Genomic DNA, 15,492 nt, shown 5'->3' with positions numbered 1-15,492 from the left:
TTACAAACTACTCAAGAATGATGATAATGTCAACATCACAGTTAATATATAAGTAGAGAATCAGAGACTAGGCTTTATTTATAGTATTGCTTTCGTCATGCGCATTGTAAAACAGTCAACGGTTTTACCCATTAACAACAATGATATCGAAGAAAAAAAACTTCTGAAGAGGCATGGAGAATTGTTACCATCCACAATTCGTTGTTTGGTTGTTGGCCCATCAAACTCTGGTAAAACGAATGTTATGATTAGTTTAATCGAGCATCCTAATGGATTGAAATTTGAAAATATTTATAATTTCTCCAAGTCTCTATAAATCAAAATATCAGTATTTAGAAGAGCTTCTAAAACCAATAAAAGGAATAGGATATTACTCCTTCATTAATTGCGATAACATTCCACCGCCTGAAGATGTAAAACGAAACTCAATATTTATTTTTGATGATGTAGCCTGTGATAAACAAAATGTTATGAGAAATTACTTCAGTATGGGACGTCATAAAGAAGTAGATTGTTTTTACCTTTGTCAAACGTATACACGTATTCCAAAACATCTAATACGTGATAATGCAAATATGTTGATAGTCTTCAAGCAAGATGATTTAAATTTGAAGCATATATATGAAGATCACATTAATACCGATATGAGTTTTAATAAACTTAAGGAAATTTGCTCACTATGCTGGAAAGTAAAATATGGTTTTATGGTGATTAGCAAAGATAATGATATCAGTAATGGTAGATATAGAAAAGAATTTGATCATTACATACATATATAAAGAGAAATGAGCTCTGCTTTATTAATCATTATTAGTATTCATACTGAACTGTTTGTAACACTACGCTGTTTTTTACTGATATATACCTGTTTTTACTGCTACAGACCTGTTTTTTACAGCCTGCAACCAGTTTTTTACTGCTGCAGACCTGTTTTTTACTGCTACAGACCTGTTTTTTACAGACCTGTTTTTTAGAGACCTGTTTTTTACAGACCTGTTTTTACAGCCTGCAACCTGTTTTCTACAGCCCGCTACCTGGTTTTTAATGTCTATGACGAATCTATATTAAGTACTGCAGTTAGGAAGAATTACTGTTTTCAATATGAACAGAAAAGAAGTCGAAGTAAAAAAATTGTTAATACAGAGGAGAAACATAGTAAAGCAAAAGCTGAATGATCTGAAAGAAGGACATATAGTTCAAGAACAATCGTTTCTCCCTATCACAAAACGTTTACAAACAATTGCCGAGAAACTTGATGGAGAATCAAATATAAAAAGTGAGGAACCTATAAAAAAGGAAGTGAAATCAAGCTTTTCGTTTAGCTCACCAAGGAAAAGGATAACAAAACATAATAGATCGATGACGTTTGATGCACCAAGTTTCCTAGATACATCAGTTGTCGCCGAAGGAACTTCAGATGATAATTATATTGCTGATGGAGATAATGCGGAAGACAATGAGGAACTAGAGACTGAAAATGTAAGAGATGCAAAAGAATACATTCAAGACTTTAGTAATTCACCCGCCATGATGTATTATTTGAATCAACTTGATCCTTTACCCAGAGAATATGTTCATAAAATGATTGGTGATGTTCATAATGAGTTTGACTTTAGATATGGTGTTAGATATGATCCCGATCATAATGAATTAAAAATTGGTAATGCAGCTCTACAATTCGATGGTAATAATTTAATTATAGGCGGGTTAACTTATAACGGGACTCCTGGACTCTACGAGTTAATTTTTAAGAAACATCCAATTGGTTTCACAGAAGGTGATAGAAAAAACTACTTAGACATTGTTAAAAGAACGAATGCTAATAAAAGAAACTATTCTGAAAATGAACAAATTCAGGGTAATGGTTCCTACAAATATAAAAAAAATATCTCCGCTTTGAATATACAACCACTAACACCGCGAAGACCTCGTAGTATAGCACCCTTAACTCGAAAGAAGTTAGGTTTTGGTATGTTAATGGAAGCCTCGAATAATTCAATCGACTACATATACTGGGACAATCCTAATGAACTTGTTGATAGATTAAGGCTTTTAGTTTCCTCTCAAACTGCTGGCCATACAGGTCACGTCAACGAGATCGTGTCTATTATCGATGAGTTGCGTGAATCTAAAATTATTGAGTAAATAATCTAACTTAACAAATGACAATCGATAAATTTGGTAGACATATAAGTCACCCTAAGCACTAATCTGCGGATCATGAAGATTTTGACGCAATATTAGAAAACATTGCAGGAAACATAATGAAGGAGTTATATTATAATGTTATTTTAACATTTGAGTCCACGGCCTTTCAAGAAAACAGTGAGAAGTATTTAATATCTAATATAAAAACATGTCACGTTTTCTTCCACGAGTCAGCTATGGTTGAAAATGTAACTGGTTACCCTAATGACATTATAACAATTATAAATGAGAAGGAATTTACTTTGTCAGAACTAGTCAACATCCAGCTACATCGTGGTGATAGTTTCTCATTTCGAGAAAAAGATCCACAAACTACAAACAATAATTTATTTCTGGAATTCTTTTTGCGAGTTCCTGTGAGGATAAATATATAGAAATGAGTTTTACATACTATAATCTTAATTTGAATCCAATATGAAATATCTCAACAATTTTAACAAATATGCAACAAGTGTAAAAAAAGACATTGTTAATGAATTACACAAGCCAGCCAGAATCAATTTCAGAAGACGTAGAACCGTAATAAAAGGTCTGAATGATTTAATACATGCTGATTTAATTGATTTGATACCATATACAAAGGAAAATAATGGATATAAGTATGTTCTAATCGTTATTAATTGTTTTTCTAAATTCGTATGGACAAAACCTCTAGTAAGCAAATCAGCGCAAGATGTTACAAGTGCAATGAATATGATTTTACGTTTTAAAAAAAATCAGAAAAATCTGCAAACTGACATGGGAAAGGAATTCTATTATGAGAATTTCAGGAAACTGATGAAAAAATATAATATTAACCACTACAGTGTTTATAGTACGAAGAAGGCTTCGATTGTGGAACGTTCCATTAGAACTATAAAGAATATGCTTTGGCATTCTTTTAGTTTAGCAGGAGAATATAAGTGGATTCATATTTTAGATAAAATAACAAAATTTAAAGTAGGCGATCATGTGAGAATTAGCAAATATAGAGAAGCTTTTAAGAAAGGTTACACACCAAATTGGTCTAGCGAAATATTTATCATTAGGAAAATAAGATTAACGAATCCCACAACATATTTATTGCAGGATGAGAGTGAGTGGTAAAGAAATAACAGGAGGCTTCTATGAACTGGAATTACAAAAAGTAAAACATCTTGACGCCCACTTAGTTGAAAAGATGTTACGAAAAAAGGGAAATAAAGTTTTTGTCAAATGGTTAGGTTACGATGACAAACATAATTCCTGGATTGATAAAAATAATGTATTGTAACATGTTATACTGTATAAGAATTGTAATAAACAAGAACAAATAAATGATAAAACATTCTGTATTTAATTTTTAATAAATTATCAGCCCTACTACTAATGATAGATCTGCATCAACCTCTACCGCGCAGACGTCAGCCGATGTGACGTAGCCGGCTGAAAGCTATGCCGATCCTGCTCCAGTCGCCATCTTGAATTGTGGAGCAGAATCGGCACAGCTATTCTACTTATGCCGAAAAAAAAAATGTCTACCCCATCTAAACGTACCCGTTCACAAAAATTTCGGAATACGTGGCGAGAGCGACCTATAAGCAATTTATTTAAATAATAATAATATTTTACAACCCCTAGACGGCCAACCAAAGAAACACGAGGGTGGTTCTGAGTTGCTTCAAATACTAGTCAAAGTACTACTGGCACATACACGTCGTCGCATACATCCACAAGTACCGAAGTATATTGTGTACATTTGTACAAAAATAGAACGCAAAAAAAATGTAGAAAAGCGAACCATTTACGTCATTGAGAAAAATCCGAAAATGTATTTAGGTATTCCAAGTCATTCTGTTTATAATAAATATGTTGTGTGCAAAATGCATTTCAATAAGACTTGATGTGTATTTCTTATACACTCTCTATTTATACACTTAAAAATATAGGTACCTATATAATATAGGTAAAAGTATAGCAAATATCTACACGTCTCTTCGACTGCTCGCGACTTGATCGCCGAGTGGCCGGTATCGTGACGTCACTACCTGTTCTCCCGCAATGTTGACCTTTTTAAGGGTCTTACAAATTCAAAATTAAATATATCACTTATTATTAATACTATTGACCTAATTTTTTTAAGATGTAGGTATTTAGGTGGTTAAATACTATCAGAAAATGAAAGAAAATTATATATCACTGAGTTGATGTTGCTGTCTCTAAAACGTCTGGCAAGCTATTTTGAAACACATACATCACTGCAATCACGATCAAACCTATTTAACATGATACTTTAATTCAAACTTTTAAAAACAATAATGACGACATTAACTATAGTGGATTATTTTTTAATATCGTTTCTTGTTATTCATTATCAAAGCCCAGTAATGATTGTTGAATAATAATTAAAGCTCGGGACTCGGTCCGATGATCATAGCCGTCTCGTCGGCCTTTCGCTACAGTGCACCCTACGAAACAGGTAATAACGGCAGTTATTGGCTTCGCGTTTGCTTCGTGTATACGTATTTTAATATTCTAATAATGTGGAACGCGCCAAGCGGTAAAACGACCTTTCGCTGATAAAGTAAGCAAATTTATTTATTTTTATTTATACCTACCAGTTTATTTATTTATTTAACGAACACGCCCACGACTAGCCGACGAAAACCCCGAGCTTTAATAATAACGTGTCAGTTCGTCCCTGACACTCGAATAATACTAACCGTCAACATGAGAAACGAAAAAGACAAAATAGTTCCTTTTACAAATACTTAGGTAAAGTTAAATATCTTATGTATATGAGAATTTGCACAACAAAATATATCCTAAGTTGGTCACATTGCAAAAAATCGCACATTTTCGTCGCATTTAACAGCAATTTGCAGAACTTCGCATTTATTAATTTTCAGTATCGTTTTCATTGTTAAATATAGCTTAATGTATATCTATTTTATTTGTAAATACCAACATATTTATTTGCTTTATATGACAACCACGGTAAAATTAAATTATGAACTTGAGACGCTTATTGACCCTTTCTTTAATGTTCCATAAGATAGAGTATATTTATTTATGTACTCATACTAAATAAAAAAGATAAAAAGTTAAATTTTCAGATATTTTTTCAAAATGAAATGGTGCGATTTAACTTCAATTTTTTGTCTTAATCTTAAGTAGAATAAAACAGCCTTTTTGTAATTTAACCAAATATATCTCAAAAGTGACCATCCTATACATTTTTTCAATAATTCAAAAGAGCTTATAACTTGTTTCAGAGGATTTTTCTTTATATAGGGCGTCACCTAACGAATGTTACATACTTCAAGGGTATAATCTAGAACCCAAATGGTGTCAATTTAACCTAAATTGTTTAAATGAAAAATGTCGCAAAAAAAGTTACAGGGTATTAAAGTTTTGTTTTATTTATTATTTTCTCCTTAACTCAGAATCCAGTTAACTGATTCGAGCAAAATTTGCTGTTGCTTAGTTTCTCTTCATGAAGTATGCAGTAATTATGTTCCTATTAGGTTAAATCCTACAGGGCGTTCATTTTACTAAAACCCTTTGTGAATATTCTTCTCTAATTTTTTCATACGTTTAAATTTTTACACACAACTATCAGAAGTAGGTAGAGAATTTTATTCTACAAAAAAAATGTGTACCTATTATAAGTCGAAATTATGCTCGATTATGAAGTCACTGTCAAGTTTATATTTTGCAAAAGTTTATTTCTGAAAATGCCTCGTCACAATGAATTTACGAATTACGAAATGAGAGACATGATAGTGGTATACCTATGTACATGAACATTTTAGTGGAAGTGCTGCTAAGAGAACATATGGCACCATTTGGATTCTAGATTATACCCTTGAAGTATGTAACATTCGTTATGTGACAGCCTGTAATGATTGCTGACTCTGTAACGTTTAATTTTTACCTTAAACGAGGGCATGTATCGTATTCTGAAAACTGAAACACCCACTATTTATAAGGTTTTATTTGCTATTTCTTTAAACATCTCTATCCATTTAAAATTTGTATTTTCATTCTAAAATTAACATCACACTGTATAGATAAGATTTTATCTTTTATGTTAAAAGGAAAGAGATATTCGTACAGTCCACCAATTGGGTTTTCCTTGAGGAAATTCCCTTTGCATTCCTAGCTAAAAAGTAATTTTATTAATAAAATAAATAACATTTTGAAAAACGTACCTTTTTATAACGGTAGACAGGAGTGTTTATCGTTCCTTGGAGTTTTTGTAGGCGGCAAGTGGCATCTCGAAACGCAAAAATGCTGGGACCCTGAAATAAAGATTTAAATAATAGTTTATAAATATAAGTTTTGTATAACCTAATTCATTTCGCGATATGGTTTAGAGATTATTTACGTATCTAACAATTAACTAACGTAGCTTACCTTAAAGTGAATCTCTTACAGGCTTCTTAAATTTAAAATTCATGTAGTCCACTGGGCATTGTTTCTTGTTTGTTTATTTTATTTCAAATTTGACATCTCGCCATGTTGTCTTCTTCTTCTTTCGTGATTATTGATCGACTTAAATTAAGTCAATTTGAGTCTGCGTGGTACAGTGTTGCCCGATTGTGCATAGCATTTTTAAGTTGAAAACTCCCTCTTATGACATCGTCTCATTTTAGTTACTTAATTTACACTTAGAATATAGTATTATAGCCTTCCGTTGCATTGTTGTATCAGGAAAAACCAATATTTTCAATTATTTCCGACATGCTTGACTGTGATTGGCAGAGCTATTGTCCAATCACACTATCATTAGTTTCCAAGGGATTTTTTCCGCGCGCTTTCTGGGTGGAAAGAGAGAAGAAGGTTAGATTTTTTGAAGGGTGTGTGTGAATTGGTGGCCAGTAAAAAAATATATGATTTCTGAAATCTTTAACTAGGAGCAATTTTTGTGGCCATTTATCAAGAATATAGGGGTAGATAGTGCTGTGGATTATATTATTTTTGGTGTAAACCCCTTATTCTGACTTCTTATGAAGGATCACTGACACCACGCCGTGTGAAAATCGTATACCCAGGAAAACGAATTGAGGTACCTAAGGTCCGTATTCGTCTGTCCTCATACTCATATAGCCTACAAGCGGCTAGTTTTATAAAGAACTCCTTAGTTAAGGGTTTTTTTTTTGGAACCATACTTGTTCGGTGCTGAGATTTCCTGGAAGCTGTGCTTTCCTTTTTGGATGCCGAATTTCCTTTTACCGAAGCTAGGTGCACTGTTGGCGAACCTGTTCTTGGCCAGATAAATTCCCGTTGCCAACTTCAATTTGAACGTGCCCACGTCATGGAGGTGGAGCGTCCAACAACTCTACCACTGACCTGATTTTGCTCCTTGCTTCGAAATAGTTGCTTGCACTGTCCAAGGATATTAACACGCAAGTTTTGAACCCTTTACCATTTTCTTTTCTGGTTTTTTTATATGTATATATGTATATACTTGTTTCTTTTGCTTAGTAGAATTAGTTCTCAAATCATAAACCTAACTACTATTTAGTATGTGCTTAGCTGACTGGCTTATGCCATATTAGTTTGCTCGCCATTTCGTTAATCTAAGTTACTTGTATTCGATTATTTATGAATGCTGCTGATAGTATAGTGCTATTGCCTTAGTTATTACGATTTATCATCAGCAGATTGCACGCCGCTTCCGGAAACTAGGGTACTCGCTTACGGTTTAATCCTTAATCTCGCTTATCTGTACTCTGCGCATGCGCCTGAGCTCAAGCGTTGCGATTTCGAGCTTACTGCTTATCCCCGGCTTGCTTATTATTTATTATTTGTTGCTATATCCCCTAATCTCTGGTTTTGTGTACGGCGTTACATCCTGTTGACTTAATCAATTAATAATTCACAGGTGATTCATAAATAATATATTCCAACTAATTGCGCCCATTGTTATATGATGATAAATGTAAATATATGAATATATCTAGGGTCATATTTGTTTTATTTTATTTGTAGTCAACGTCCTTTTGACTGTTTTCGGTAGTTGACTTCCACTAATTAGGGTATTTATCTGGCTATTGAATGTTGTCTGGCGCCCTATAATATCTAGAACCACTTCCTTCTCCATTGAGTTGGCCAAATACCCAACGTCAGCATATGACGTGGTATCATCACGAATTATAGGTCTCAACTCTTAAGTGTTATCAGCCGTAGTTTAATTACAAAGAATATTTAGAAATGTACTAATTTTATTCTTTTAATTTCGTCAGCTGATACTTCCTTGTTTACCTATATTCATTCAAATGCGCAATTTATTAATTAAAATTAAATACCTATGCATCATTTTTCCCCTGCAGTGATTTTAGAGTTATTTTTGTAGAAGAATCTTACCACGTGGGCGAAAGTGAGACGTATTTTTAACTTCTCGGAATGGAAACATTAAAATGGAAACTCAACGATCGACTAAACTGAGTTTTCGTCCGCTTGGAAGCCTTTAAATCAATTCATTCGATAATTTTTCACGGTTCATAGGACAATAACTTTGAATTTATTTACAATAATACTTCATTTCGCCTTACCTTTCACTTTCACGTGAGCCCCGACGAAAAGGGCTTTAAATTTAACGCAGATGTTGTCGAACTTCTTAAATTAAAGAAAACGTCATCTCGCTCTATAGCGATTTGTTTGTCGCAGTTTTTCAGTCCCAGCCAACTTTGTTATTTCTGGAAGGAAATAATTTAAGCGGGTTTCCCACTCGGATTTTAGGCCATTTTAATTTCAATTCATCACGAACTCTGGTAACACTGCCAAAATTTTACTGCCTAGCCCCTTGCTTAGATAAGATATTACGAAATAACAACACTAACAATGAAATTACATTTAATCATTATCTTTTACGAAAGTGAACCAAAATTATGGAAAAACTTACTACCTATTTTATAATTAGGAACCGTTTCTATTTAGAAATCACTTGTATTGCACTATCCACTTGAAACTTTTTACTTTTATTTACCTGCTAAAATACTGTCCATTAATACAGCTGTGGACAATAAAAAGTTCCTTTAAAATTTCTTCAAAAACCATTAAATACGTGCAAATTTTCTAAAAGTTTAAATCGCTTAGATATATGAATATATTCAACAAACAAACAATATACCGAAAGCTTTCGAAAAATCTCTACTTACATCAAAATACCTCCAAATTCTCAAAATTTGTCAAAATATCTCGAAAACTTTAAAACACTTCAAGATCTTTCAAACATAAATAATTGGAATGTTAACTAGCAATGTTCGAATGACAAAGGTTAGTGACAGGGAGCAAAAGCCAATGTCTTTATATACCCGAGGTGGTAGACCCCCTTGGTGATTCAACATTGATATCTAGGATTATGATCCTGACTCCAGGCCATTGTCTTTGGCTCCTGAGGCCAATGGCTCCTCTTGATCAACCTTTGGCTTTTAAGGTATTTGTAGGTTTTCGAAATATTTGGAAGTAAATCCAGTATTCTGCAGTTTTTAAGATATTTCGACATATTTAGTGGTTTTTCAGGTATGTCGAAGTATTTAGAAGTTTCTGGCTTAATTCTAAATTTGGCGTTTTTTGAAAATCGGATTGGGATTCGATGTATTTTACTAAATTTCAAACCCCCGAACTTAGACGTACTTTGGCATAATGTAGAGGGTGATTCACTATATTTCGACCCCCCTTTAACTTTTTTGTCTTGAGTGTTATAAAAAAAATGTGAAATATAAAAGTTGCACGAGTTTTTATGAATTTTTCGAAAATGATAGTAGAAAAACAAATGAAGTCCAAACAAAATGGCCGCGGATGTTAACTTTGTTAAGTTAAATGGAATACCCTGTATATTTTTACATATTTGGATAGAACGTTCCCTGTCGCGCATAGTCATATATGGTTTGTTGGGTCCATCGCTAACAATAAGCGAGTTACTATTAAAAAACGAAAAGAAGGTTTTTTATTACGAAAATGTAATCTTGTAATTGTTAAACCTTTTTCAGGCATTTATACCTTTTTCCAATTACGTAAGGATTTACAGATTTAGTTATAATATATTTTGACAGATAAGACATTGATATGGTCCAAAATGCGTATATTATATATATATTATTATAATTTTGTGTACTTAGTTCTGATCAATCAGATCCGGTCGCTTTGACACCTTCACATTTCTTGACCTTAACTCCTCTTTCTCGTATTCCCTCTTCTAATCAAACTGATCAGAATATTAACTTATTGAATAGATTTAAAATGATTTAATGAATTTTTGATGAATTGATCGTATGGTTCAAGATTTTTGGAAAATGTGGCATTTGGAGTATCTTACTTCTTTGCAATCTAGACAACGCTGAAATACTGACAGCAATCCTGTTGAAATGGGTACTATAGTCTTGTTAGAACAACCAAATACACCTCATCTTCAGTGGCCTTTAGGAATTATAGACAGTCTATCAAGGCCGAGACAACACTATTAGAGTGGTTGATGTGCGCACCAAGTTTGGGACATATAAGAGACCTGTAACCAAGGTCTGTCCTTACCAGCACAATGTACTTTTTTATGTCTTTTTTTTACTTTTTATTATTTTATTATTTTTATTATAATGGTCTTCATACATATCTATCTTTTTTAGCTATATTATTTAACTAATAGTTAGATATAATTAAACTTAAGTGTAATTATTTTTTTCTCTCTTGTTCATTTCCTGAAATGCAGTTCAGTCTGCGGGGAATGTTTAAGCCAAACCAATAAAATAGAAATCGTTTTGTTAGTTTGGACCATAAATCATAGATAACTCTGTATGTAATGTTTTATAGCCACGAAGTGGACGGCTAATATAACTAAAACAAAAAAAAGAGAGACGTGTAAAATTGATAGATTTCGATCGAATCGAGACAGAAAAGGTTCGTGGATTATTAATTTTTAAAATATGGTTTTTGAAATTGGTTAAACGAAATTGTGCATACGGTGGCCAGTTTTCTTGTTCTCCATGCCTCATATCCTTTTGTCCTTGCCAGTCATAGTAGTGTTGCATGGATGCCCTCATTCTTTTTGATAAGTTTGCATTTTTTTTGTCGTCATTGCAATAATTACAGTCCATCACTAGTTGGTATCATCCTAAACAGAATATAACCATAGTAGTGTTGCAGGGATGCCGTCATCCTTTTTGGTAAGTTTGCATTTTTTTTTGTCGTCATTGCAATAATTACAGTCCATCACAAGTTGGTATCATCCTAAACAGAATATAACTATAATTTTAATAAAAAAAAGTCAAGTAGCCATATATAACATTTGAAGTTTTTCTATTAATGAATTTAATATTTCTTACTTTTAAAGCTTTTTGACATAACAACCTTTATTTACATAACAATAACAAGAGTAACGAACAAAACAATTACAACTTTATGTAAATAAAGGTTGTGTGTAAAAAAAGTCTTAAAAATAAGAAATATTAAATTAATTTATAGAAAAAATTCAAATGTTTTACATGGCTACTTGATTTTTCTATTAAAATTATAATTATATTCAATATATTGGATATTTGTTTATGAAAACCCCATAAATTAACATCGTTATAAAGAGAATTTCCTAATTCTTCCAATGAGGCAAACATTTTTGTTATGGCATCCATAACAAAACCGAAAGTTAACTACCGCTCAGTACATATACATTTTTACAGGTACGTTAATATTGACAGCAAAAATCGATTCGTCACATCATTTTATATAAGACTACATTTTTGTGTAGTAAAATTTTGGGAAACAAGGGAATACAAAAAGAAATAGCATAAAATCAGAAACTATTCGGAATTTTCTAAATTTAAAAATGAATCTGTGATCGGTATAAAAATCTGCACATTTTTGCTTTTTTAACCAATTCTGTATCTCTTAAAATAAGAAATATACTTTGTACTGGACAATTAAAAAGTTGTAACATGTACCTACAGGGTCCCCATGGTTCATCGGTCGTTACGTGAGAGCGATAAAGTCATAGAAATCCGTGCGATAGAGAAAGATGGCTATAATAAAGGCGTCTAATAGTCACCGCCCATTTCGCCCTTCCACAAATAAGATCCACTTCTTATTTGTGGAAGGGCGAAATGGGCGGTGACTATTAGACGCCTTCATTATAGCCATCTTTCTCTATCGCACGGATTTCTATGACTTACTTTATCGCTCTCACGTAACGGCCGATGAACCATGGGGACTTTCCGACCCTGTATATATGTTTTAGTGTTTTTCTTCAAAATGCGTTCATTCTAAAGTCGATTGGAGGAATTGGATTTTCAAGCTCTTTTTACGATTAACAAGTATTTTTGTAAACGGCCTCAGAAAATACTAAAATCTATTGAAACGGCTTTAGAATACAAGAAAATATATAAAAGTCGCTTTAGAAGATAGAAAAATCCTTCTTTACTGTCAAATACTAAAAAAATATTCGGAAGTTTTCAACACGTATAGAGAATGTATCAAAATAATATTCGAAATATTAGAAAGGAAAATAAAATTAAAAGAGAACAAGATAATTTTGTTAATTGGTGACAATTAGATCAAGTTATTTCGTGAACTTAGATCCTTTTTGGCTATAAATATTAAAAGAAGTAACAAAATGATGGGTAGTTTTTGTCTGCTTTTTTCATTGCATCTTAATACTTTACTTTATAAGTATTGAATCGCTGGTGATCAAAATTTTCTTTATAATGTATCTACATCTGTATACTGGGTGAAATTGAAACGACGTACTGCTGCAGTTCAAAAGTAGATGAAATAATAAATTTACAAACCTTACTTGAAGAAATATCTCTACCTAATTTATATATGACGTGTACATCATATCTAACTAATTCCATAAGATTGTTAAAAGACGAGAGAAAAACCGCACCAAATATGATCCTTAAGGAAATACGTTATCAAAGAAACATGTTTCTTTGTTAACATTATTCAAAACGACTTTGCTTACAAGCTACAGTGACAAATTAATTACTCATTTATCCTGACTGGCTTGCAATATATATATTGCAAAGGAAAATTCAAACCTACTTTGTGATATATACTCATACTTTTCTTTGTGCGTGTCACTCTAAGTCCCAACAACAGTAAATATTAATAATTGTCTACATAGAAGATACGAGATAAATATGGATAATAATGCAGGATATGGGGAAGAGCTTCTGTCACGCTACCAGGCTTCCCTCAAAATGGATTTAATTAAATTATGTTTAATATACATGCTAATCCGGTGACAATGGGACCGCGTTTGTAATGGAGACTGCGATCGGCTTTTAAATATTAATTAAACAAGTCTAAATTCGAAATATTTTATTCAGCAGATAGGGACTAATTAGGGAATTATTTATTTTTTGCATTATCTAGTTGTCGTATTTGCTCGAGACTATACCATTAATATCTAATTAGTTTAGATTGAGTTAGACTGTGGTCTGTTTAGAAATGGTATAAATAATAAACCATTTTTAAATCAGCCATATACGTACCTATCTTACAGCTTGACCAATTGAATCTTGCCCGCGAGTTTCAGATGCGCAGTGACAACGTTACCAAACTAGCACCGGAGCTCATTCTCTAATTGAACCAACTGTCTTTATCACTCCTACTTCGGTCAAGCTGTAATATCCATGGAAATTACAGTAAGTATCAGATTATTAGGCAGGCAAACAACATGATTGTATAGACCGTGTCACAAGTAACCCATAATTTATTGGCTCTATTTTGCATTAACTTACATTCACACAAACTGCAGTACCCAACTGGTTAACTGATCTACGTATGTAATAAAATTAAGTGCGTGACAGTAAGTATTTTGACCAATTATAATGATTTTGAACTTAAAATTTTCGAGCTATATTTAGATTCAGGGCTAAATAACTCCTTATTGCAATATATCACTTACACAATGTTTCAAATTTGTTCTCTGAGAAGTAGATGCTTATGTAAATCTTGAAAATATTTCTTCTACCTCACAACTTCTAAACTTAAATGTAAAATATTTTATGTGTATTTATTTAATGTGAAACTATAAAGTGCGAATGGCAGCTCTTGTAGGGGAGGCAAAAAGGAAGTGTATCAGTTCTAATCTATTCCAGCATATTCAGTCTGAGGAAACATTACAGGGATAATAAAAAAATGATAATTAATGGGTGCCAACCTACAAATAAAATTGCTCTTACAGTGTCTATAATAGTTTCCTCATAATGTAGGAAGGGATTGGAGAATAAAACACAATAAAATTTAAATATTTATTTCTCACTACACTTGTCCGTGGAGATGGACAAGGATATATGCGCACTGTCACGGAGTAGGTTGACACAAGGGTAACAATTCTGTTCGCCAATGGACCTCTCCCTACAGCTACCACAAAGATATAGCCACGCGTTGTTAGGCTTAAAACTGTATATGATGGGTTGAAGCTAAAGTGTAGACAGCCACGTCCACTAGACTATACTGATAGTTAGATCCATATAATCTCTTAAATTAATTTAAACAGTTATATTTAATATCTAAAACTGTTGCACTCTTAACTGCTATTTAAGTCTTTAACTAGATCTTTAATTAATTAACTAAATCTTTAAATAAATAACTAAATAACTAAATTTTTAACTGATATGCTCTAAGAGGAAAGATAAAGAAAAAAGCTTCATTAATTAGCACTTGGTTGTTCCGTATTGAAGGTTATAACTTATATAACTTAAGTAGCTAACAAAACTCAAATTGAAATTTACTAAACTGAATACAATTAACTAGATATTTAAATATTAGATTAATTATCTTTAATAGATCAGGCGGTATCTGTTTTGGTTTGGGTGAATCGTATATCCACGGAGATTTTTGGCTTTTTGGCTTTCAAATACCACCAGAAATGAAAATTTTTCTATGCGCATAAAATAAACGTGGGTTTAACATTTGGCGGCACAATATGTTAAAAAAATTCGAAGAATTTCATATTTTTCTCCCTATTTAATTATGTATCTTTTTAAGAGTTGATTTTAGGCGAAAATCGAAGAGGAAAAAAATGTTTGCAATTAAATTTTTTACAAAACATGTCTAGTTACAAATCGAATGAATCATGATTATTATGGTAAAAATCGAAAAAATCGCAAAAATGGGGTTAAAACACAATACTTTTTAGGGAATTTTTTTGGGGTATTTAAATTGGGTATAAGACCTTTATACTTGGCTCAAAAAAACTTCATGTTATGTAGAATTATCACACCAAATTTCATCAAAATCGGTTCGATAGATTTTGCATAATAATTTTGCAATCCAGATTTTGAAAAAAAAATTGCAAATTTTCAAAATTTTGCACAGCAAAAA

The sequence above is a fragment of the Anoplophora glabripennis genome, unplaced genomic scaffold (assembly GCF_000390285.2).
Source record: "Anoplophora glabripennis isolate ALB-LARVAE unplaced genomic scaffold, Agla_2.0 scaffold1150, whole genome shotgun sequence".
NCBI lineage: Eukaryota > Metazoa > Arthropoda > Insecta > Coleoptera > Cerambycidae > Anoplophora > Anoplophora glabripennis.
This window is presented reverse-complemented; position numbering follows the sequence as displayed.